General features: G+C 38.9%; 1 long non-coding RNA gene across 2 annotated transcripts; it reads right to left on the bottom strand.

Annotated features, from left to right (window-relative positions):
• Positions 1-556: 556 nt before the first annotated feature.
• Positions 557-7,295, bottom strand: LOC102076164 (uncharacterized). 2 transcript variants are annotated; one of them, XR_003218880.1, is made up of 4 exons: positions 7,240-7,295; positions 6,932-7,000; positions 4,667-4,778; positions 557-683 (listed from the first exon to the last, which is right to left on the bottom strand). It is a non-coding gene; the product is annotated as an uncharacterized LOC102076164 (long non-coding RNA). The 2 variants fall into 2 exon arrangements; XR_267897.3 differs by lacking the exon at positions 7,240-7,295 and having other exon boundaries at positions 6,932-7,059.
• Positions 7,296-24,012: the final 16,717 nt, after the last annotated feature.

The raw sequence follows: 24,012 nt of genomic DNA, 5'->3' as shown, positions 1-24,012 counted from the left end.
CAGTGATGGCAATATAATTGTTTGTTGTTCAGCAGAACAGTGTCCAGTATGTTGGCTGTTATACTTTGTTGTGTTTGAAAATAAAAGTTGGGCTCATTTTAACATCATTACAAAAAGTGTTGTTAATTATTTTTAATCATATTCAGGTTACCACAAATTGTTTTTTCATTTAGTTGAACTTGAAATGTTTGTCAGTAGGTAAACAATTAATATTGTACAGTCAGAAATATCAAGTTATTGTTAATACTGCAGACTTGCAATGTATAAGTTGTCCTAACAGTCGTCTTAAGTAAGCTTTACTTAGTTTTTTTGAGGCAACGAGTTTCCATAATTTTTTCGAGTTCTGGGAACTAATTAGATTTTACAGTGAAGAAAACCAGTGAAACCAGATCACTGACGGGGAAACAAGAGCCAACAATCATAAATATACTACAACAATTCCAACCAGTTACCGAGGACATGAAACATATTAAAATAACATAATTTTGCATTTGAGTCATTTGAGTCTAGAAAGTGAAAAAAAAAATATATATATATATATATAAAGAAATCTTCAAACATGTGGATGTCCTCTGGTCTGAGGTGCTGGGGGGACCAGTTAGAGACCAGCAGCTGGATGTCAGTGGTTGGACTGGTGGACTACTTCAGTGAAGAGTAGACGACGTCTGGCTCTGGTTTAAAGTCTGAACACAAACACACACAGTTCAAACAATCTGATTCACATTGTGCTTCACAACGACGTTCACAAGCTCTGTCTCCACTTTTTTCCCTCTCTGTTTAAATCTAACATGATATAACAGAAACTGAATCTTTACATCTGAAGTAGATTCACTCTTCTCATTTCCTGCTTCACATTTTTCATTTACCCCTCAACTGCACACATTTTGACAGTACATGCTGAAAATTATTCAACATCGCTTTCTCACTCATTTTGGGTAATTCTATTGCCAAAACAAAAAATGTTATATTTCAGAAATCCCCTCAGGAAACAACCGAGAAATGATAACTCACACATCATTACACAACTGTGATTAAGGAATAAAAACATCAGAAAAACTTCAAAAGATTTCAGATGATTTTGAAACAAAACATTAAAAAACACTTAAAACGCATTTATTTATATAACATGATACAGATTCAGGTTTGAATAGTACAATATCATGTCATACTGATTCTCATGGTTTGAGACATTGTTGTCATTCTGTGTGAAACTTTCCCAAACAGTTCCTCTGTGCTGTAAAACAGAGGTGCACTCAGGAACCCTGCACCATGCCCTGTTTGATTCACCTCACTTTTATTTGTATTGCCCCAAATCACAAGAACAATTGCCTCAAGGTGGTATATATGTAATGTAATGACCATTCAACAATGTAGAGAAAACCCTGACAATTAGATGACTCCCTATAAGCAAGCACTTGGCTGCAGTAGGAAGGGAAAACTCCCTTTTAACAGGAAGAAAGCTCCAGCAGAACCAGACTCAGGGAGGGGCGGGGCCATCTGCAGGACCAGTTGGGTGATGGGGTTGGTGAATATTTTGTTGGCCAGAGTGATATATTATATTATAATGTCTCAATGTGATTTTGAATGAGAACTGTGGGTCTCTGCTTCTTCCACGTCTCTTCATTCTTTACATATACCCCACTACTGCTTCGTTCTCTCTTCTTGCTTTTTTTGGATTTGCACAGACTTTGTGTAATTCCAAGTTTAGGACCACATTTCCACTTGGCCCAAGCTTGGTTGCACAGCCTCCCAATGTAAATTTCACAACTGCGTGAATTGCTGTGTTTTGACACTGTATAAATAATATTGAACTGAAATGAAATAATCCAGCAATATCCCGAAACCCTGTTTTCTAGATTTACTGGGCAGGTACTGCTTGAATTTGCTTTTGCCCCTAATTGGCAACATTTGCTCATCCACACAATGTGTCTTGTGTAGAAAGCTGTTTCAACATCCTCATGATGTTGAAACACACACATACCCCAATACATTTCCCATCAGGCTTCACCCTTAAAGGGCCGTGCTTGTAACACTTCATAGTGATTCCTACATGTTATTGAACTTTTCCAAACACTCTGGTTGGTTGGCATCATTTAAGTTCACATGTACTGGATATGAGGCTTAAAGAAACTTGCTGTTGCCCTGGTGCAACGCTATGCAAATGAGAGCTTATTCTAGATGATCTAGTTTAATTTGGTTATATTAGCTTAGCTTAGCATGATTGCTGGAAACCATTGACTGTAGAAAACATGGACGACGCGACTCCGCCTCCTACCATTGTGCAAAAATGAAGCCAAAATACCCCGCTTGTGGAGGCTGCCATCTTGCAAATTTGGAGCCAGAGTCTGCGCAGTAGTGACTTGAGGTGGAGCGACTGTGTAACGCTCGGCCCACACACCCGCTGGACGTGACCGCAAACACGCCCCCCTACACTTTTTACGTAGCCCGGCTGCTCGAGTTTTTTTGCTGGTTTACCGCGACTGACGACTCGTTTAATTAAGGTAAATACAACCATGTCACTGTTATAAAAAAAGACACACAGCTTATCATCTTATAGTTCTAAAATCACTTTGTTGTTAATTCGTTAGCTAGATTAGCCGCTAGCATACGCGCTGTGTTGGAGGCTTGTTGCTAGCTAGTTAGCGATGCTACACACCTGCTACTCTAATAGTCTGTGTTATTGAAGGATTCAGCACTTCTTATGTTTGATTTTATCCATTTTTAGACAGCGATGAGATCAGCTGCACACTCTACAGAAGCCCAGAGTTACTGTTAATATCAAAAATATAATGCTGTCCTTTGAGATTTTAACATAAGACTGAGTGTAATGGATCTAAAACTGTTTAAATCTTCAGAGCCCTCTACATCCTGGTAACATGGAGACTTTAAAAACATCAGCAGAACGTTTCAGTAGTGTAGTCTAATTTGTTCTTTTCATTTAATAATAGAGTCCATATTATATCCACAGCTACATTCACCCTGGAGACCTCCAGGACCAAGCTGGGTTTCCTGGGTCCAGAGGTTTAGAGAAACTTCTTCCCTTTCTTTCATCACAGCTGTCCTGTGCCAGATGTTCTTCATTTAAGAAACACCAGGAAGACTGAAGCTCATCGCATTGATCAAGCAGGACTCATGATCTTCACCAGCAGCTCCCTCACAGGGAAATCTTCAGCACTCCTCCGTAGGCCCGATTCAGGAGATGGATAAACCCAGCATTTCATGAACACTGTGATGGAGACCTTTGGTTTGTGTAATGTTATAAATACTCGGATACTCCCCAGAGGCTCCAGACTTTTACATAAAGATATTATATTCAGTCCTGTAGAAAGTTATATATTTAAAAATATATGATCCTCTCTGGTTACTCTGGTATGAATAACTCTGAATCACTTTATGGTAAATAACACACTATCTGCAAAAAACTGTGAAAGAATTCCAGATCACAAGTTTGTAGTTCAACATACAAGTGACGACCTTTGACCTTCATCAGGTTTTATTTAATTGTGAGAAAATCTCATGTGCTCTTCATGCAGCTGAGTACATCAAGTGTTTAAAACGGAAGCTGTGCAGGTCTGAGATCAGCAGCTTTGTGAAACACCAAACTGAGGTCCTGTTAATGCTGATATATAGTGACACAGTTACATGAGTGATTAATCCTTTTGTTTTTTTGTCTTTAACTTTATCAATAAAGCTGCAGCTTTCACTACAGCACGTGTGGTACTTTAACCTTTGCACTGTTTTCATCAGTTCATTTTGCAGTTAACATGTTGATCTGTCTGCTGTCACTGGGTGCTGCTGGGGTCTGAATCTGAGGGCAGCTCCTGTAATCACAAAGAGAACAGAACCATCAAACTCAAATATAAATTTTATCCCTCAAAATTGAAATGAAGCTGATTCTTCTGTCCTCACACACTCAGGATCTGAAGTTCTTCTCTTACATTGTTTTCAGTATTACAGTACACTACAGTACTTTAATCCATAGTTCCTGACTAATGAGGAGTTACTGAAGTACAAGCTTTTAAAATGATGTTACTTTCTTTACAGATGTGGCAAGAGACTGAAAACATGCTGTTGTTTGCACATATTTAATAATCAGCTCTGCACAGGAGCTGCAGCAGGGTGCAGTCTGTTGCTTTTACAGTATAATACTTGTAATAAAAGTACAGTAACAGTAATTAGTGACTGAGGAGCCCGGGGCGTTTCTCTTGATTTCTTTAGTAAATTCATTCACCTGCACAGATTAGCTAAACGAACCCTGACAGCCGAGTGCTCATTTTAGCAAGCTAGGTGTCAGGAGCTAGCTAAGGACGGTAGTTACGGATTAGCTTACAAACACGATTAACTTGACGTTTCACCCCAATTTAACATCACCGCGGTAGGAATTAGAATCAAACTTACGGGAAAGGAGACCCCTTGGACATCAATCAGCATGATGAGAACTATTGATAACAAAAGAAAGAATCTTTGGAAAAAAATTATCTGAGGAGAATTAATTTATTTTAGTCTGACCCCAGTCCCATCCGCTAACATGGAGGAGGCGGGGTTTATGACCTATACTGCAGCCCGACACCAGGGGGCGATAGAGACGTTTTGGCTTCATTTTTGGGGAGCTGTGGCGTCGTCCATGTTTTCTACAGTCAATGCTGGAAACAGAGTGAGTAGCCACCTTGTTTCTGTTAAAAGGCAGCTAGACCTGGATCGCCTTGTTCTGATGGTTGTTTGTCCATTCCTGATGTCTTCAGCTCTTACTGCTGAGTAGACCACAGCTGTATCAGTCTCTGCAAAATGAAACAGAGTTGCTTTATCGATCCATGTAGCCAGATAACACACACCAATTAGTTAAACTGCAGGAATGTCTTAAAGACATAAAGCCGTCCTTCAATGCACATATTAAACAAATATGTAGGACTGCTTTCTGAATGCATCTCTGCATCTCTGCATGTTGAAAAAACTGCAGTAGTCAGTATAACAGACATTTAACATAATCCCACTGGCCCCAGTCTTCATATACTGGCCCCTAGCCTGGATAAACAGGAGACCTGCAAGAGAAGTTTGAAAGTTTATTCTCTGAATACCACATACAAAGTGAAATGCTGCAGGCGTTTAGTCCAGTAAAGTGCACACTTTCCCATGTTTGACTGGAGACATAACTACCAGTACATGTATGCATGTGGTGTACCAAAGCAAACATCTGGACTGAGACACAGATGTTTGCTTTTTATTTGGTTGATTTTGTTTCAAGTTTGTGCTGCACTGAGACCAAAATCCTGCTCTTTATCTTATATATCCACGAGCTCTACCAGCGCTGCTTTGTATTATTCACTGTTCAAAATGATTCATTTTTATCTACAGCTGAAAGGCAGCCCCTTAGTCTTGTGTGTGAGAGCAACATTTAAAGACAGAAAGGAAGTTGTTTAGCTGCTTCCTCATTAGAGCAAATCTATAAGCGACTGTGCATGGTGCTGCTCATATCTCTTTAAAGGTCAGGCTGGCTTTTATTTATATCTCAGTTTAATATCATCCACAGGTCTGATCTAAGCTTGAACCTGAGTCATGATGTCACTCAGTGACTGCAAGGAGAATTAAAGACTCTTTTGAAAGTTAAATAAAAAGAGCAACTGCACATCTCAGTCTGTTCGATCTGAACGCTGTTTGTTCATAACTGCATCACTCTCTGAAGAATTAAACATTTTAATTACTGCAGCACAGCTGTGTCAAAACACAGTTTTTAAAACTGCATCTTGCAGAGAGTGAGTGTTGAATTTAAAAAAGAAATGCAGAAGCCATTCACACCTTTTCTCTTCTCTCAGCACCTCTGCGGTGAACCAATGAATGACGGACAGAACAGCAATGAGTTTGTGTGAACAGGAAGGTGGCGTCCACAAAGCTGCCATCTTCTTTCAGTGCAGCCTGAGACGCCTCACCACAAGCTCGAAAAACCCGGTGCAGTGAGAACTCTCACCAGATTCAGACTAAGTGTTGTCAGCAGGATGTTGCTGCTGTGTTTAACATGCAGAACTTTAGAAATGCAGCTTTAACTAAAGGACCGATTGAGAGGCTGAAAACACACATTTGATGATCTTTGGTGTCTTTATGTGTCTCATCTCAACAACTTGTTTGTGAACCACATCTGGGCCTCATCTGTGCTGCTACTGCACTGCCAGATACTCTGTGATCCAGATGTGGCCCAAAAATCATGATATTAAAGGTAAATAATTTAAAAGCTATATGACAATTAGCCATCCAGCATCACAGATGCTAACAGAGTAGGAAACAATCTGAACACATCCAGACTGGTTCATATAAGGTGGACCTGCATCATTGTTCGTGACCACATGTGGTTCTAAGAAAATGTAGACAAACCTCATTTGAATCAAACAACTCTGAGATATTTTATTACAACACGTCAGCGAGCTGCACTGTTGAACTGGCTGACACAGAACAGTGAACGCTGACTCACACACGTGTCAGTTGTCTTGTAACACACAAAAACATTTCCTGGACTGTGGGAGAAGCTGGAGTACCCGGAGAGAACCCACTCAGTCACAGGAGAACACGCTAAGAAACTCCACACAGACAGAAGCTGCTGGGATCAAACCCATCTACTGCACCACAGTGCAACACAGATGTCAGAATGTATTTACAAATGTGCTCAATATTAAATTATTAAATGTTCTTACTTCCCCAAAGAGTTTAAAAAGCATGCAGTTCTTCTCACATCTGTAAAATCCATAAATATCACCTCTGCTTTGTTTTACTGGCACGACTGATGCTCTGCAGCTTTACCTTCATCTGCTGACATTTTCAAATTTAATAGCAAAAATATTTTACTGTAAAATCATCTAAATAGTCCTTTAATCTAAGAAAACTTCTACATTTGGAGTCATTGAAGTGTGAATGAAATGTAAATTTACAAAAGTCTGCGTCTCACCTTCAAGTTTCCTCTCAACATCTTGTCTCACCAGCAGAACCACTAACACCAGTAGAACCACAAGAAAGACTGATCCAACAAATGAAAACACAGAGAGAACAGGAGGAGAGAGTGATGGAGGAAGAGTGATGAAGGTGGAACCAGGAGCAGAGGTGGATCCAGGTGGAGGTGTGGATGTAGGTGGAGGTGTGGATGTAGGTGGAGGTGTGGTGGTGTGTTTGCCTAAAACAAAGCAAACACAGTCATTAAGTTGTCGTCACATTGTGAATGTTGAAAGCTGCAGAAACACAGACAGGTGAGTGTGTCACCTGTGACAGTGATCCAGCTGGATGGAGACTCTCCATGACCGCTGATGTCACACTTGTAGAGGCCTTCATCAGACCTGGAAACATGCTGGATGGTCATGTGACCTGTAGGCTGCTTCCTGATGAGGGAGCCATCTTTATAGAAAGCAGCTGGGAGGTTGGAGGGAGTGGTCTTTGTTTTACAGAGCAGAGTGACGTCATCTCCCTCCATCACAGGGAGGACAGGACTCTGCAGGATCACTGATCCACCTCAACACAGAGACAAACTACAGCATTTCATCCATTTACACACAGCTTCATCAACACTAACTCCACACACTCAGCTTACCAGTGACTGTCAGGTTAACCATGTTACTGATGGGACCCTCTCTGGACTCACACCAGTAAACTTCACTGTCATGAAGCATCATAGTGATGTTACAGGAAGAACCAGCTGGTTTTCCCCACCCATCTGTTCCACACTGAGTCCTCTGTTGTTTGCTTGTGTTTCTCCTCAGAGTCCATCCAGCAGAGCTGTCGTCCTCCTCACAGCTCAGAGACACAAAGTCTCCTTCAAAGAACTGAGAGCTGCTGGGACTCACAGTCAGACGAGCTGTGAGGGTTACAATTAGTTATACATGAACCCAATCAGGTGATATCAGTGAGCATTTCTCAGGTTTAAACTGTGACAGAAGAAGGTTACTGACCTTGGTTTGTTGTGCAGCTCAGCAGTGAGATCAGAACTAAAGAGAAATGACACTCAGGTTGATTTGACATAAACACACAAAGGTGATCACTCAGAACAACTTTGTATTATTTGATGTTTCCCTCTTAGCGGACAAGTGAACCCACACAAAGTCATCAAAACCTCTGCTGCAGTATAGCAGAGGCTCCAGGATTTTACTTTTCAAGTTCTCAATGAACAGAATTAATAAATAAAACTGATCACACTACTTCATACTTCAACCTCTAATGTATTATGCATTAATAAGTGTGTTACAGAAGGAATCACATACATTATAATTATACTGTATGTGTTAGTAAATACAAAAGACTAGCACTAAACTAAAGTTCACTTAACAACATCTCATTTCAGCTTTTCACTCATAAATTCATCAGTAACTCTGTTAAACTTCAGACCTGCAGTTGGTCCTCGTGGTGTTTTGAACTTGAATTCAGCCTGATTTGTTTTTCATGTCTTCTCCTCCATCATCAGTTATCAGGAGAGCAGACAGTCAAAGTACAAGAATTCAAACAAACACAGAGATTCTACTTACAGAGCAGACACAGCACAGATGTTTCCTTCATCGTCCTTCTCACTCATTTCAGCTTTTTTTCATTTCTCTCACTGACACCAAGTAAAGCCCGCCCTCTTCCTCTGTTTATTTCTATATTTGTACAAACACGTTTACAGAGCATGTGTCTTTGAGATTCATGCATTAAAGCTATTTTAAAAGACCACAACCAGTTACAATATTTAATCCAACATTTAATGATTCAATTCAGTTTTATTTATAGGTCAAATCCCAACAACAGTCACAAACCCAGATAATACAGAGAAAACCCAACAATTGGACAATTGCATTTGATCAGGAACTTAGATTAATAATAATGAATAATTAACCTTGGAAGGTCCTTAAAAACACATCCTTTTTTTTCCAGCCAAAAATCAACCACGCCATAAAAAGTGCTATAAAAATATTATATATTAATATTTTTTTCCACTTTAAATTAGTCAGTCTTTTAAAACTACTTCTCCCTGAAATATTCATATAAAGTTTTAATTATATTTCGGGGTTTTTAACCCTTTAAATCCCAGTTTCGTTACATGAGCGCACTGGCTTTTTAGCCCAAAAAAACAAAAAACTTAAATATTTTCCATAAAATACATTTGAAGTAATATTTTATTGTTATTATAATTAGGCCTTTGGATGGTCCAAAGATTACCACTGACATTCATTTTGATCGGCCGTTAATTTTTCTGCAGGAGCTCATGTAAAAAAAGACTCCCTTATGAGGTCCTAGAGCTAAATATCGACCACGCCATAAAAAGTGCTATAAAAATATTATATATTAATAGTTTTTTCCACTTTAAATTAGTCAGTCTTTTAAAACTACTTATCCCTGAAATATTCATATAAAGTTTTAATTATATTTCACGGATTTTAACCCTTTATATCCCGGTTTCGTTACATGAGTGCAAGGCTTTTTTAGGCGAAAAAAACTAAAAAATTAAATATTTTCCATAAAATACATTTGAAGTAATATTTTATTGTAATTATAATTAGGCCTTTGGATGGTCCAAAGATTACCACTGACATTCATTTTGATACATTAATATTTTTGGCAGAAGCACACTAAATGTCATATAGTGCCATATCAGGTTTATCATGTTTTGCTTACACTAAATGCTTATTACCTCGTTTTGTTCTAAAATAAAATAAAAAAAAAAAATGTCTAAATAACAATACAAGATCACTTTAAACCAGAAAAACATTTATTTTACAAGGATGAACATACAGGGAGTGCAGAATTATTAGGCAAGTTGTATTTTTGAGGAATAATTTTATTATTGAACAACAACCATGTTCTCAATGAACCCAAAAAACTCATTAATATCAAAGCTGAATGTTTTTGGAAGTAGTTTTTAGTTTGTTTTTAGTTTTAGCTATTTTAGGGGGATATCTGTGTGTGCAGGTGACTATTACTGTGCATAATTATTAGGCAACTTAACAAAAAACAAATATATACCCATTTCAATTCTTTATTTTTACCAGTAAAACCAATATAACATCTCCACATTCACAAATATACATTTCTGACATTCAAAAACGCAAACATTTTTCAACATCTAATTTGGCACGGCAGGTCACATAGCACGATAGCAAGAAAGATTCTTTTTTTTGTCACATGCATAGTTATACAACTACAACACGCACTGAAATGTACCCCCCAAAAAAGAGCCGAGCGCATTTCACCCGGCGCTTGTGCGCCTGGATTAGCCGCATGGCCGGGCAAGAACAATAGACGTGCAGGCGGACAGGCTGGTCGGGTTTAAAAGTGTCCAAGATTACACGTGCTACCTTATCACCGACGTTTACAAGTGATCTGCTGTCGTTGACTATAAAACTAGACGATTTGTGATGTAAAACTGAGCGAAAAGTAGGTAAACAATGTGAGAGCAACAACAACGCGCATAGACCGGAAGGAAGTCGTCGTGACGTCAAGGTGCTGCCTTAAGATTTAAAAAATAATTTTTGTTGTAACCCTCAAACTCAATGGTAATGTAACGATACTTATTTTTCACTTTTTCAAACGAAAACATCAGCACTTTTCATACTCCCGACAGCGAGAGCGGGGCGTTTATTGTCGGAAGAGCGCACTTGGCACACGGCATACCTTTACGCTGACAGTACGGTGCGAGCCTCGCCATTGTTCGTTAATTTGTCGAAATTATCCTGTGGCTGTTCCCATTGATCTCCTCTTCGCTCACAATTTGCAGATCATTGGCGTCGCAACCTGATCGTTTACATTTGATTCGCTTTGTTCTCCGTTGCATCCGCGTAATGGCGTTCCAAGCACTCTGTGCCTGTGTCGCTCTCCGTCAGTGACTACTTCCGGGGCACGGAGTGATTCAAGCGCAAAAGTGTTTAAAAAACGAGCTTGAAGGGGAAAATAAAATCTAATTTGGTTTTGGTCCTTGCTTTTATATTTAATTTGTTTGTATTGCAGTGTGGCCGTCTGAGAGAAAATACTACAAAAAAAAGTGTGTTTGTGTCTTTTTTCTTTTTTTAGGCATAAAGACCTTTCTATTTTTTTTAAAATATAAAGGTCATTGATAGTGACACACAACACCACTCTTTTTTTCCACTTTTTAAAGCAGAAAGAGGCGCTCCAAACCTGAATTTTTGGTCTTACGTTGTTCATTGCTCAAAAATGAAAAAGGGCGCCACCTGGTGGACAAATAAAAAAAATTACAATTCTAAGGCCCCTACTTCAAAGTCTCAGTGAAAGTGGAAAGATGACATTTAATTTGATGGTAATGATTGGACAGTGAAAAATAGCGTTTATAATGGGTTTCAATGGGGCGTTTTTTGGCTGTAGGACCAAAGGTGGATGGCGGTTTGTAGCTTAGCCACTTTAAGCTAATTTAATGAACTCAGACCGCAATTCTAAAAAATTTTTAAAAAAAATAATGTTTGGCAAATTTGGCTATATTATATTCAACACAGTGAAAATGGCTTGAAATTAAAAAACACAGTGGATGAAAAATGGCTCCAGGACCTTCAGAGTTAATCAGCTATAGATAAGCTACACCATGTACAGTCTCTGGAGAGTGGCTAGAAATCTTCAGCCAGTTAATATTTGGAATTGGTTTTAGAAAACACGAGCATGAAGTTGAAGTTCTCAGAGATGGTTATCAGTGAGTCGTAGACATGCTCTGCGTGACCTAAAAAAAGAAACACTGTAATTTCAGGATTTGAAAATTCTCCTATTACCAGGAAATCATGAAATCATGAAGGGCTGTGTCAGCAGTTAGACCTACCTCTCTTTTGTCCACTGTCCTGTCCGATCCAGCAAATCAAAGTCAGAATGGTACAACTGTGGTTCAAGTCTTAAATCCCTCTAATGAAGACACTGAGCTACATTCTGGTCAACATCTTGGTGAATTTCATTCTAGTTCATGCACTGATTTCATACCCAACTGGTGACCTGTCCAGGGTGTACCTTGCCTCTTGCCCTATTGTAGCTGTACAGCTACAGTCAGCCTGCAGTCACTGGTAAGCTGAGTGTGTGGAGTTAGTGTTGATGAAGCTGTGTGTAAATGGATGAAATGCTGTAGTTTGTCTCTGTGTTGAGGTGGATCAGTGATCCTGCAGAGTCCTGTCCTCCCTGTGATGGAGGGAGATGACGTCACTCTGCTCTGTAAAACAAAGACCACTCCCTCCAACCTCCCAGCTGCTTTCTATAAAGATGGCTCCCTCATCAGGAAGCCTCCTCTCTTCCATCCGCCAGAGTGAAGACAAAAGAAACCTCTCTGATATACACCTGCTGTTGCTCCATATGTCTGCTTCCGCATATGGATAAATTTAAGAGAAACTTGTCTTGCCGGGGCTTCCCCTTGACCTCCCCGCAGACTTGCTAGTGCCATTACAGAAACATTTCAGGTCACAGAGTACAGGTATGTCATAATGACTGAAACTGGCAACACTGAGTAGGAGGCCATTTACGTGAAAAGGAAAAAACCATTTCTGAATCAAGGAGGGGGCTTAAGGGTACATCTTTCACCATCTTAAATCCTCATTAATGAAAGAGTGGCATATTAATAATCAAGAAACTGACCTCATGGCCCATGGTTAGTCAGTGGTGCTAGTTTCAGTAATCATACAAACTGTACTGTTCATAAGATTGGGGAAACCTGCAGTCAGCTGAGACTGAAGAAGTCACTTGGATGAGTGATGAAACGTTTCTCCCACAAAAACCTACGTCCAAATGAACAGAATCAACTTTTTGGGATTTCCTTACCTGGATGATTGAGAATGCATCAAGACACTGACTAGCATAACTTCTGATTACAGAAGTTACCATATATGTGGCAAGTGGGCCCCAAAATTAAGAGCTCATTCTGACTTCATCAACATGTGCTTGTCTCACATGATTGCATCTAAGTAATGGGCAGAAGTCCACCCCCCTAAAGCAACTGGGGTGCACCTGCCTTGCAATCAATAGTTCTGTGGTGTTGCTCCATTTTTCTGTCCTTCGCTACAGTCCATGTTTCAAAATAATGTGCTACAGAAATTCGTTTCCAAAATCATTTTGAGTCCTTATAGTCACAGAAAATAACCAATAAACAAATTATTATAAATAAATTAAATGATTAACACAAAAGTGGACACACATTTTTGGTGTGTCACATCTATATAAGGTTTAATGTGCATCTAGGTAAGTATTAATGTTTAAAGGAAAAAGGAAATAATCCCAACAAATCCAGAGAGCCTAATGGCAGAAATCATGAGGAGCAAAGCAACAAAGGATTGGGGATGGAAAGCTAATTCTAACGTTTCGATACAGTCTCAAGCTTCTGAAGTGCAGATGTTTCGAAACACTGCTCAGAAGTATAGTTCAAAACACTCGACAAAAAGGTTTTGGTGGGCTTCACCCCAGTTTCGACATGTGGGTGCCAAGGCGCCAAGGTTCCAATGTTTCATTGATCAGTGAGGTTTGTAATGACTGGATTTTTAATAGTACCACTTCTTTTTATTAATGTGCATGTGCAAAATATAACAACAGCAGATATCATTATTATTTTTTGCTGTGAATTGTGAAGACAATCAGTTAAACACTGGAATCCAAAGTGTCATGAAATAAATATTGTTTTATTGGAATGGTCAGAATCAGAATCAGAATCAAAATCGCATTTATTGGCCATGTATGTGCGCAAAAACATACAAGGAATTTGGTTCCAGTAGATGGTGACTCTAAGCACAGCAATGTAACCAACAATATGTAAACGACACAATACACACACACACACACACACACACACACACATATATATATGTATATATATATATTTATATATACCAATATATATATACACACACACACACATTCATGTGCACGTATGCACACATACATACACAAAGGCATATAAACCAACCATAAATAACCAGTCTCAATCTTATATACATAAAATACAAGATGACAGTAAATGAAATGAATAAATACCACATAATGCACATAAGGTGCAGTTACAGTCTGGCAGTGGGAGCAGTGTGACAGGTTAACTGTTTAGGAGGGAGATGGCGAGGGGAAAGAAACTGTTCCTGTGTCGGGTGGTCCTGGTCTGCAGGCTTCTGTACCGTCTGCCAGAGGGCAGCAGGTCAAAAAGTCTGTGTCCAGGGTGTGAGGGGTCTGTGATGATTTTCCCAGACTCATCATCATCCTGGATGATAACTGACTGTCATATAGATGAGACAGAGAGGGAGAGCAACCCTTTGTGCTGTAAAATCATTAAAATATCTCAATAAAAACTGCCTCTTTTTTTAGGGAGAAAATAAAACAGGAGTTTTCATCTCAGACTTTTCTCTGTATGTTTTACTTTATAAATTAATGTATTGTGAGCAACATGATAGGGCAACAGATGGAGAATTATGCTGAAGCAAATTGTTTTTTACAGTCACAGATTTTTGATCTGTTGATCTCAAATATTAACAGTTTAATAATTTGCTTTATGTGGGATTTTTTTCACAGAACAGCATCAAGATGTAGTGATAGCTAATTGGCCAGCAAGTGTCACTGTAGAGATGGTTTCACATCGTTTCGAAGCTTGGATATAATTCTAGCACAAATGCTCTGAATGTTCCAGTGTTTCACGAAGCCTCACTTTGACCATCACTGCAAAGGATACAGAGGAACAAAGGGTTTAAATAAACAAGAGGGAACCAGGAAAGTAAAACTGAACAGATTCTGACTAACGAACTTGGGGAAGCAATACACACAAGACAAGAGACTATCAAAATAAAACAGGAAGTAACTAATCTACACACACTGAGACCCAGTTTAAAACATGCAAACGTAATGCAGAGAAAAGGAAAACAAAATACAGATACATGACAGAGTTCCTATGGAAATGTCTGCTGATGAAAAGACAGAGGCAAGACTGGAACAGAATGGGCACGAGGGGACATAAACAGACAAGAAACCAAAACTGTAAATAAACTCAGAAGCACTCAGAAAATAGCATACCCAAGATCCAGGACCATGACAGAATTACTAGTAAAAATCAAACTAAACAAACTAGAAAGTAACTGGGACCATGACATTTTAGTCTCATTCATGTCTTTATATGTTATAACCCCTTGGGACGGATACATCAATAGATCTGCCTTTTGTACGTTACTCATGACCTTTGTGCTGGGAGGCTCACACTAGTTTGATGTTTGAAGGTATGCAGTGATGTGAAATAACTCCCATAAAATATCTTAAACCAAAAGTAACAAACCTGTCTGGGAAATGTAAGGAGAAGAAAGTTCAGATATTTGTGCCTAAAAAGTCTACCTAATAAAGTACTAGGTAGGCTGTTTTTTGTTACTTCCCACCTGTAATGAGGAGAACTGCGGGAGGAAATGTTGGACACAATGTTGAATTGTAATTGTGTTTCAGGTCATTTGATGTCCTCTAGTGACTGCTGATATGTTTGAAACTTCATAAAAAAGTCGTTAATTGTGCATCACACTGTTGTGATAAGATCTGCTTTAAAAACCACAATGTATCCATTCATTATTCTGTTCATTACAGCATTTTCTGCACTGTAAAATGTAATTCTAGATGTTTGTTATTTCAACATATTATTTTATATCAGTTTGACGATAGATGACTGAAGTTGTTGTTATAACATAGAATTATAAGTTAAAAACGTCCCAATTACACCAAAAAAAGCTAACTTGAAAACTCATGTCCAGCTAAATCAGCAACTTATGTGAACTTGACAATGTGGGTAAGTTGAGCACAGCAGGATTCAAAACTGCCTCACGTGACTGCTACCGAGGTGCATCATGGGGAATTGGCGGTTAACGACATGCTCACTTTACTTGGACGTTTTCTAATCGTCTTCTTTGGAATATGCTTTCAAGGTGAGTAACATAGGTTATAACTATAAGGAAAGAGAGCTACAAAAGTTGGAACATGTTTTGAATTTATTGCATGATGTGTATTTTTCTCTTTTACCGAAATGTTTGCTTTAGCTAATGTAACTTTAGCCGACAAGGTCCAGCTTGTGTGTCATGACCAAACTTGACCTAATAAACTGACACATGGCCTTTTTTATGGGTTTAATGTGGCACTGACCAAATCACAAGTATTGTGCCGCTAGCTTTAAGGTTGTGCACTCAACCACTGTTGCGATATTAGCAAGCTAACTCAGCTAATTAATAAAGCTTATTTCATATTGTCTCTGTACTTGTAAATTTCTATCAAGTTCACAGGCTGTTGTATTTTGGTGGAAGTTCATTTTGGCAATATTTCCAATAACTGACTGGGTTCAAAAAGAACTTTTTGGCAGGACTCCGATGCTTGTTGTCATCTGTTTACCCCTATGTAATCACTTAAGTTGTTATTAACTGCTGCATGCTAAGCTGCAAGAGTGCACTGAGGACTGAGACAAAATATGGTCTACAAACCAGCATTATATTAGTTTTTATCAGATAGTCCTCCAGTGTGTTTATTTTTTTTTTTTGCTTTAATTCTATTGTGCAGTTATTTGTTACTCTGAAATGCTTTATGCTTAACAACAGCTCACTATTTTGACTTATTTTTGAACTCTTGTGATCAGTATGACTAGATTGTGTGAGTTTCCATAATAAAAGAGCTGTAGTGATAAAATAATTGGCATCAGAGACACTGATTTTTGGCATGGTATACTGCAGAAGTTTTTTTTTTTTTTTTGGAATAATTTACCTTTTAATTAAACTGCATTCTCTGTATTGTAACAAAACTAATATTGTTTATATGTCAGAAAATTAGCAAACATGAATAAATGGCAAAAACAATATAATTATAACATATATTTTTATTTTACTTATTTTAGGTCTGTGAAGCCAAACTTGATGCTGGGGATATATTTTTGTCAGTGGAGTCAAATGGTAAGTTACAATTTGTGCATTTTGTCATACTGGAAACACCTCAGATTATATTGTAACTTAATAGCTCTGTAGAAGAAATGATATAAAGATTGTAGTGTCAGGGTACTTCTTAAGAAGTAATATGGCACTATTGATGATCACATGCAGGTGGCATAAACTAAATATTCCAATCCAATCCAATCCAACTTTATTTATATAGCACTTTTAAAAACAACAAAGTTGACCAAAGTGCTTTCCAAAAGATGAGTAAAATAAACAATAAGATATACAATAAATAAGATTAAGAAAGTAAAAAGATTAAGAATGACCAACAGCTGACTAAAAACTGACTACAAACTGACTCTGATAATACTCCTAAAAAGCCTTTGAAAAAAAATGTGTTTTTAAAAATGATTTAAACCTTTCAAGTGTTGGGGCTGACCTAATATGGAGGGGCAGTTTGTTCCAAAGTTTGGGGGCCACAACAGCGAAAGCTCGGTCCCCTCGGTGTTTCAGTCTCGACATGGGGACAGCAAGGAGTGACTGGTCAGATGATCTGAGAGACCTTTGTGGAGTGTATCGGTGTAGAAGGTCTGACAGGTAAGAAGGAGCCAGGCCATTTAAGACTTTAAAAGCAAGCAGTAAAATTTTAAAATGAATTCTAAAATGGACAGGCAACCAGTGTAAGGAGGCAAGAACAGGGGTAATGTGCTCACATTTACGTGTCCCTGTCAACAGGCGAGCAGCGGCATTCTGGACCATCTGCAAGCGTGATAGTGAGGCCTGATCAATACCAATATAAAGTCCATTACAATAATCAAGTCGAGTAGTCACAAATTCGTGCAGAACTCTCTCCAAGTCACAAAAAGAAATAAAAGGTTTTACTTTAGAGAGCTGCCTCAACTGAAAAAAGCTTTTTCTCACCACTGTATTTACCTGTTTGTCCATTTTAAGAGCTGTGTCAAATTTTACTCCGAGGTTGGTGACAATTGATTTGACACACGATGCAAGAGGACCCAAGTCAGATGGAGGGACACCAGGTCCATTCGGCCCAAATATAATGACTTCAGTCTTCTTTTCATTGAAGTTTAAAAAATTCAGAGCCAGCCATGCTCTGATATCCTTAAGACATTCTAAAATAGGCCTGAAGGGGTTAAGGTCATTGTGTTTCAGCGGTAGATAAATTTGACAATCATCTGCATAAAAATGAAATGAAACTTTATGTTTTTTAATAATATGGCCAAGGGGAAGTAAATAAATACTAAAAAGAAGGGGCCCAAGGATGGATCCTTGAGGTACACCACATGGGAGAAGGGCAGAAGATGAATGAAATTCACCAAGTGAAACGGAAAAACTTCTATCAGAGAGGTATGACCTAAACCACTCCAAGGCAGTGCCTCTAATTCCAACATGATGTTCTAGACGGTAAATCAAAATATTGTGATCTACTGTGTCAAAAGCTGCTGTAAGATCCAAAAGCACAAGTAAGACAGACTTCCCAGAGTCAGCAGTTAGTAAGATATCATTAAAGACTCTCAAAAGTGCAGTCTCTGTGCTGTGAAGTGCTTTAAAACCAGATTGAAATATCTCAAAAATGTTTTGACTCTGTAAAAAAGTCTGCAGCTGTGAGCACACTTCTTTTTCTAAGATTTTAGAGACAAAAGGAAGCTTTGAAATAGGTCTAAAATTACTGAGCAAAGAGGCATCCAAGCCAGGGCGTTTCAGCAGAGGCTGGACCACTGCCTGCTTAAAAATTGCAGGTACATCGCCTAAAGTCAGGCTGCTGTTTATAAGCCTTTGAATATAAGGTCCAAAAATGCCCCAAACTTCTTTAAAAAAGCGAGGGGGAAGGACATCACTGGGAGAGCCAGACTTGATTTGGGTGACAATTTTACCCAGTTTAGATAGAGACACAGGTTCAAAATGGCTAAAAATTGCTAAAGGCGTAAAAGTAACAGAAGGGTCATAAGAAGGGGGTAAAATATGTGCTCTAATAGATAAAATCTTCTCCACAAAAAAATTTAAAAAAGCTTCACAAGTTTCAGCAGAAGCTTCTGTACAGTTGGATTGGGGAGGGTTAAGAACAGAGCTTAAAATACTAAATAAGACACGGGGCTTATGGCAGTTGTCACTAATAACACCTGCAAAATAGGCGGATTTCTGGTTCTTAACAATTTTCTGATATTTATGCCAGCTATCTCTTAAGATATCATAAGACACTTGTAGCTTGTCTTTTTCCCATTTGCGTTCTGCTTTTCTGCACTCTCTTCGAGCAGCCCGAGTGATGTCGTTCAGCCATGGCTCAGACTTCAATTTAGGGCGCCTAACCTTCAGAGGAGCAACAGTATCCAGAATGATTTGACAAGTAGATAGAAATTTTGCAGTCAGCTCCTCAGTGTCGGCACAGGTTGAGAGCTCTGAGTCAACATTAAAGGCCTTATTAAAGGCGGTAGAAAACTGGACGGCACTTGATGGTTTAAACATGCGAGAAGCAGTAGGAGGGCTACAGGTAGTGATATTACAGGGAAGAGAAGTTTCAAACAATACAGGCATATGATCAGAAAAGATGGCATCATAAATTTGAAGATTATAAACAGGTAAACCATAAGACAAAACCAGATCCAGAGTGTGTCCATATTTATGAGTAGGACCAGTGACAGACTGCAAAACATTAAAAGCATCAAGTAGGTTTAAAAAGTCCTTTGCCAGTGGTTTAGTAGGACAACACACATGAATATTCATATCACCCAGGATTAAGACCTTGTCATACTTTGGCATTATTTCAGCCAAGAACTCAGAGAAGTCATTAACAAAGTTACTGTTATATTTTGGTGGACGGTAGATCACCGCACAAAGAACAGGATGACTGCTACCAAGCTCAAACATATTCAGTTCAAAACTGGAGAAAGTGACAGGTGACAGCTGGCGACAGTGAAAAGTAGATTTATAAACTGTGGCCACTCCTCCACCTCGGCCCGTAGTCCTTGGTGAGTTAAAATACGAACAATTTGGCGGTAATAGTTCTGAGAAGGAGCTTAACTCACCGTCACTTAGCCAGGTTTCTGTCACACAGAGGAAATCCAGATTATGAGAGGTGAAGAAATCCTTCAATATGAACGTTTTATTTGCTAGCGACCTAGCGTTAACAAGGGCAAACCTGGTAGGGTCCGTCGGACCGGTGACAGCCATCCAGGGAACCTGTTTCAGATGCCGAAGATTCCGCGGATTCGCTCCACCGCGACGAAGACGAGGTAAGAGAAGGCGGGGATGCTGGATCTCTTCAGCCAAGCCGACAACAGGTACCAGCCAGGTGCCAATAGGTTCCAGGAAGCGACAGGAGACAAAACGCCGGTGCAAAGGTCTGAATTCAGTCAGAATGCATTGGGAAACTAATCTGTTACTGCCAGATGAAGGAGCCAAATAGGATTTCAGTTTCACGAGTAGCCCGCTGCGTTTTCCCCGACGTTTAAAGCGCTTCCTCTTATGAGATGGGGTAGGGGTGTAATCCAGGTGATGCGGTACTCCAGATAATAGTGGAGGTGGAAAAAAGTCCTGTCCATCAACGTTAGTCTTTCCCAAATTCTCTGTGGCAAGTCGAATATTTAACAGAGTTTCACGATCGTAGGTCAATAGAGAGTCAGCGTTGTTCATTAGAAGTGACAAAAACAATAAAAACACGCAGAGCAAAAGTGGATCCGACAGCCGTGGACGGCGAGCCATGCACACCGGCGCCATCTTACACGAGTTCAGACGTGTTGCCAACAAATGATTCATTAACAAAAGCAATGGAGCAGACTGTTTAGGTTCTTGTGGTTGTAATAACATCCATAACTGCAAGTTTGTCATTAATTTATTTTCACAGGTCTAGATGATCACATCTGTCTTTGTCATTTAAATGAGGTGGACTTGCAAACTTTGCGCTCTTTTGGGTAAATTGCTGTCCACTACATATACACAGAATGTGCACAGTATTTCAGATCTAAAAAGGGAGTATGTAATGGATTTGCTGGCTTTAATGTAAAAAGCCTGTTGTGTAACTTTAATGAGGCAGTTGGACTAAAACAGTATTGCTCATCAAGGTAAACATCTGAGGAATAAGGAAATTGTTACTTGTCCTTTTACTCAGTGTTCTTTTAATCGCACGTTTACTAAAGTTTTATATCACATAAGTCATTTTCACAATCATTCTACTTTAAAAGATTTCAAGACAGAGCTTAATGTTCTCTGAACTTCCTTGTTTGCTGAACGGCAGGTAAAGTGCATCTTTTTGTTTGTTTGCTTTTGTGTGTTTGTGTTTTCTCTAATGGGCCTCAGATGACTGTTTGCTTAAATTTGGGTCTCAAAGAATCTTTTTTTCATTCTGCCTGTACTCTCCACCCCTCTTCTTCTATTGCTCAGGTTGAAGCAGAATTTGCCCGTCTTACATCTGTTGACCTGAAAGGGTTCCTTTTTGCTGTGCTTGACCATTATGGAGAGGTTCGTGGAGCTGTACAAAATCAAGAGCGGCATAGGAGGGCTGACTAGGCTCATAAAATGCTTCAATGATGATGTAAGTGTTCAACTGCGAAATGTAATCCTTTGTTTAAGTTTTAGGTTATCCAGTTCAACTGATGAACTCATTGAAAGAAAGCTGATAAGTAAAGTCAGTCATCATATTTCACAACTGGACATTTAGTGTGGTAACTTTTACAGAATCTGTGTATATTGGTGGTAGGTTGGATATCATATTCTACTTGAATGTCCTGATAAGCCTGATTCAAAATCTCCAATGATAATCATATATTGATGGAATTATGCATCAAAAAGCTGTGAATTTGGAGCTGTCTACATGCTTCATAAACACTGTTTAAAGAGTGTTTTTGTTTTCTTTTTGACTTCTTTGACCAGAGCCCTACACAAAGGAAGAGGAGAGAGGACCTCACCTTCCTTTTCTAAAGGAAGATCCCTCACACACTTTCAAGACTGTGAAGGTTAGCATTGTTTCTTTTAGTAAATTTAATAATGACAGCACCACAGTGGATTTTAAATGAAACATGTGGCATCTATGAAACAATAGATGCCACATGATAACATGTGTACTTTTTCCTCACCAAATGTATTATTACAAGATCTTTGACACTGAAGTTGGTCTAGGTTTCAGAGAAACTAACTGGCAAGCTACCGTTGATATTATTAGTGTCTTGTGTTTATTCATGTCTTCACCAGGGTCTTTGACATTTCGCTGCTGTACTGTTCACTTCAGCTTTACGTTTGATTTCTCACATTGTATATTGTAATGGCAGAGATATTAGGATATTTAAGGGGCTGCAGTGGCTGCTACAGCTGTGGGGGGCAATACTTTGGTGAAATGTCCTGGACCCTGGAAAAGAGACTGTGTAGACTGGGTAAGCAATTAAAGGTTACTGGCCGAGAGTCATTGGGCAGCTGGGTAAAGGTGGATGTTGATATTCAGTGCCAATTATGCAACCTGTTCAGCCATGTCTATATGCTCTTTTTTCATGCTGTTAATATAGGGGAAAAAATAAACTTTAATCAATAAACTGATTAAAGAAACATTGTCTATGTAGCCATAATCTGATCCTGTAGTGTAGCTGCAGTTTGCACATTTCATGTATTCTCAGCCAGATTTGGTTTAGAGCACAGCCAATATTTAGCATAAGTAGATTTAAATTCACACACTGGTGATGGCAAGCTACATTGCAGCCACAGCCGCCCTGGGGGGCACTGACAGAGGCGAGGCTGCCGGACACTGGCACCACCGGGCCCACTGACCACCACCAGTAGGCAACAGGTGAAGTGTCTTGCCCAAGGACACAACGACTGAAACTGTCGGAGCCGGGGCTCGAACCGGCAACCTTCCGATTATAAGACGAACTGTCAACTCTTGAGTTTCAGTCATCCACCCATGTGTGTGAATGACTGAATGTGTAAAGCGCTTTGGAGTCCTTAGGGGACTAGTAAGGCGCTATACAAATACAGGCCATTTACCATTTAAATTGAAAATTTTGTTTGAATTCTGCAATTGAAGACATGCTCAGTTATTTATGAACATGGTCTTTGTTTAAAGCAAGAAATGGATTTGTAACATGGGGTGCATATCTCATTCTGAAAAAAACTTTAACAACTAATAAGTGTTACCCAAAGCCAATCACCATCATCCAAAGCATCAGTATGGCTCTTCTTTGGAAAGACATGATTTCTTAAGCACAAGGGATATTGTGTAAGTGTAATTGTGTAATTTTATTATTTTTTTTTTGTCTTTTATAGCCGACAGGTATTGAAGACACGTTTTCTAAGAGGATGAAAGTTGGCATTGCGATGGTGAAAGAAGAAGACATCATCGATGTGTTGGTTGTCCTTGAGGCGGCAGTAATCCTGTCTAATCTGAGGGATGTCTCAAGTGCCATTTCCATGCTGATGGGCCTTCTTTTTGCCCTCAACATAGACCATCCAAAGGAACTTAAGGACATCTTTGAAGTCATTCAGAACATCCTAATGAACATTGGTGGAAGGCAGTGCATCTCACTAGTGCATGGTCGAAGAAACAGACTCTTGCAGAAAGCCATGCAGAACTGTAATTGTATGCTCACAGCATACAGTTGCCTCAGTGTTAAGGACAGTTTTTATTTTACTGTTTGTTTTTTTATTCTTGCAAGTTCTCATTCTCACTTTTGTATGTCACTAAATGACTGCACTTTATATTCCAGATTAGACAATTACTCATTTGTTCATGGTTTAAGAAACTTATGTGAACAACAATATAATGGTGGACTTTGCAGATGCTTATCTCATGCAAGTCAGTAGTTTTTCCTTTGTTTTGCAATTGAGCAGACTCAAACTGATGTTTCTGAAATATCCATATTATCAAATGTTTCAGAAGCATGCACTCATTTTCAGAGATATTGGTTCTGTGGAATTTGTTGCAATTGTAAACGAAGACAAATACAAGAGTTTGATGTCTTAGTTGTTATAAACTGATCTTTACTGTCACTTATCAAAGGTTTTGTACTATTTTAATATTTCAAGTTTTATGCTAACAGGTGTGACTGAGCACAATGAAGTTTAAAAATTTTGCAAATGTAAAGAATAACTTTTCTAAAATAGCAAGTGTCCCGTTGATACATTACATTAATGCAGACTTTATGTTGTTACTTCACAAGAATCACTACTGCTC

The sequence above is a fragment of the Oreochromis niloticus genome, linkage group LG3, assembly GCF_001858045.2.
Source record: "Oreochromis niloticus isolate F11D_XX linkage group LG3, O_niloticus_UMD_NMBU, whole genome shotgun sequence".
Classification (NCBI taxonomy): Eukaryota; Metazoa; Chordata; class Actinopteri; order Cichliformes; family Cichlidae; genus Oreochromis; species Oreochromis niloticus.
This window is presented reverse-complemented; position numbering and strand designations above follow the sequence as displayed.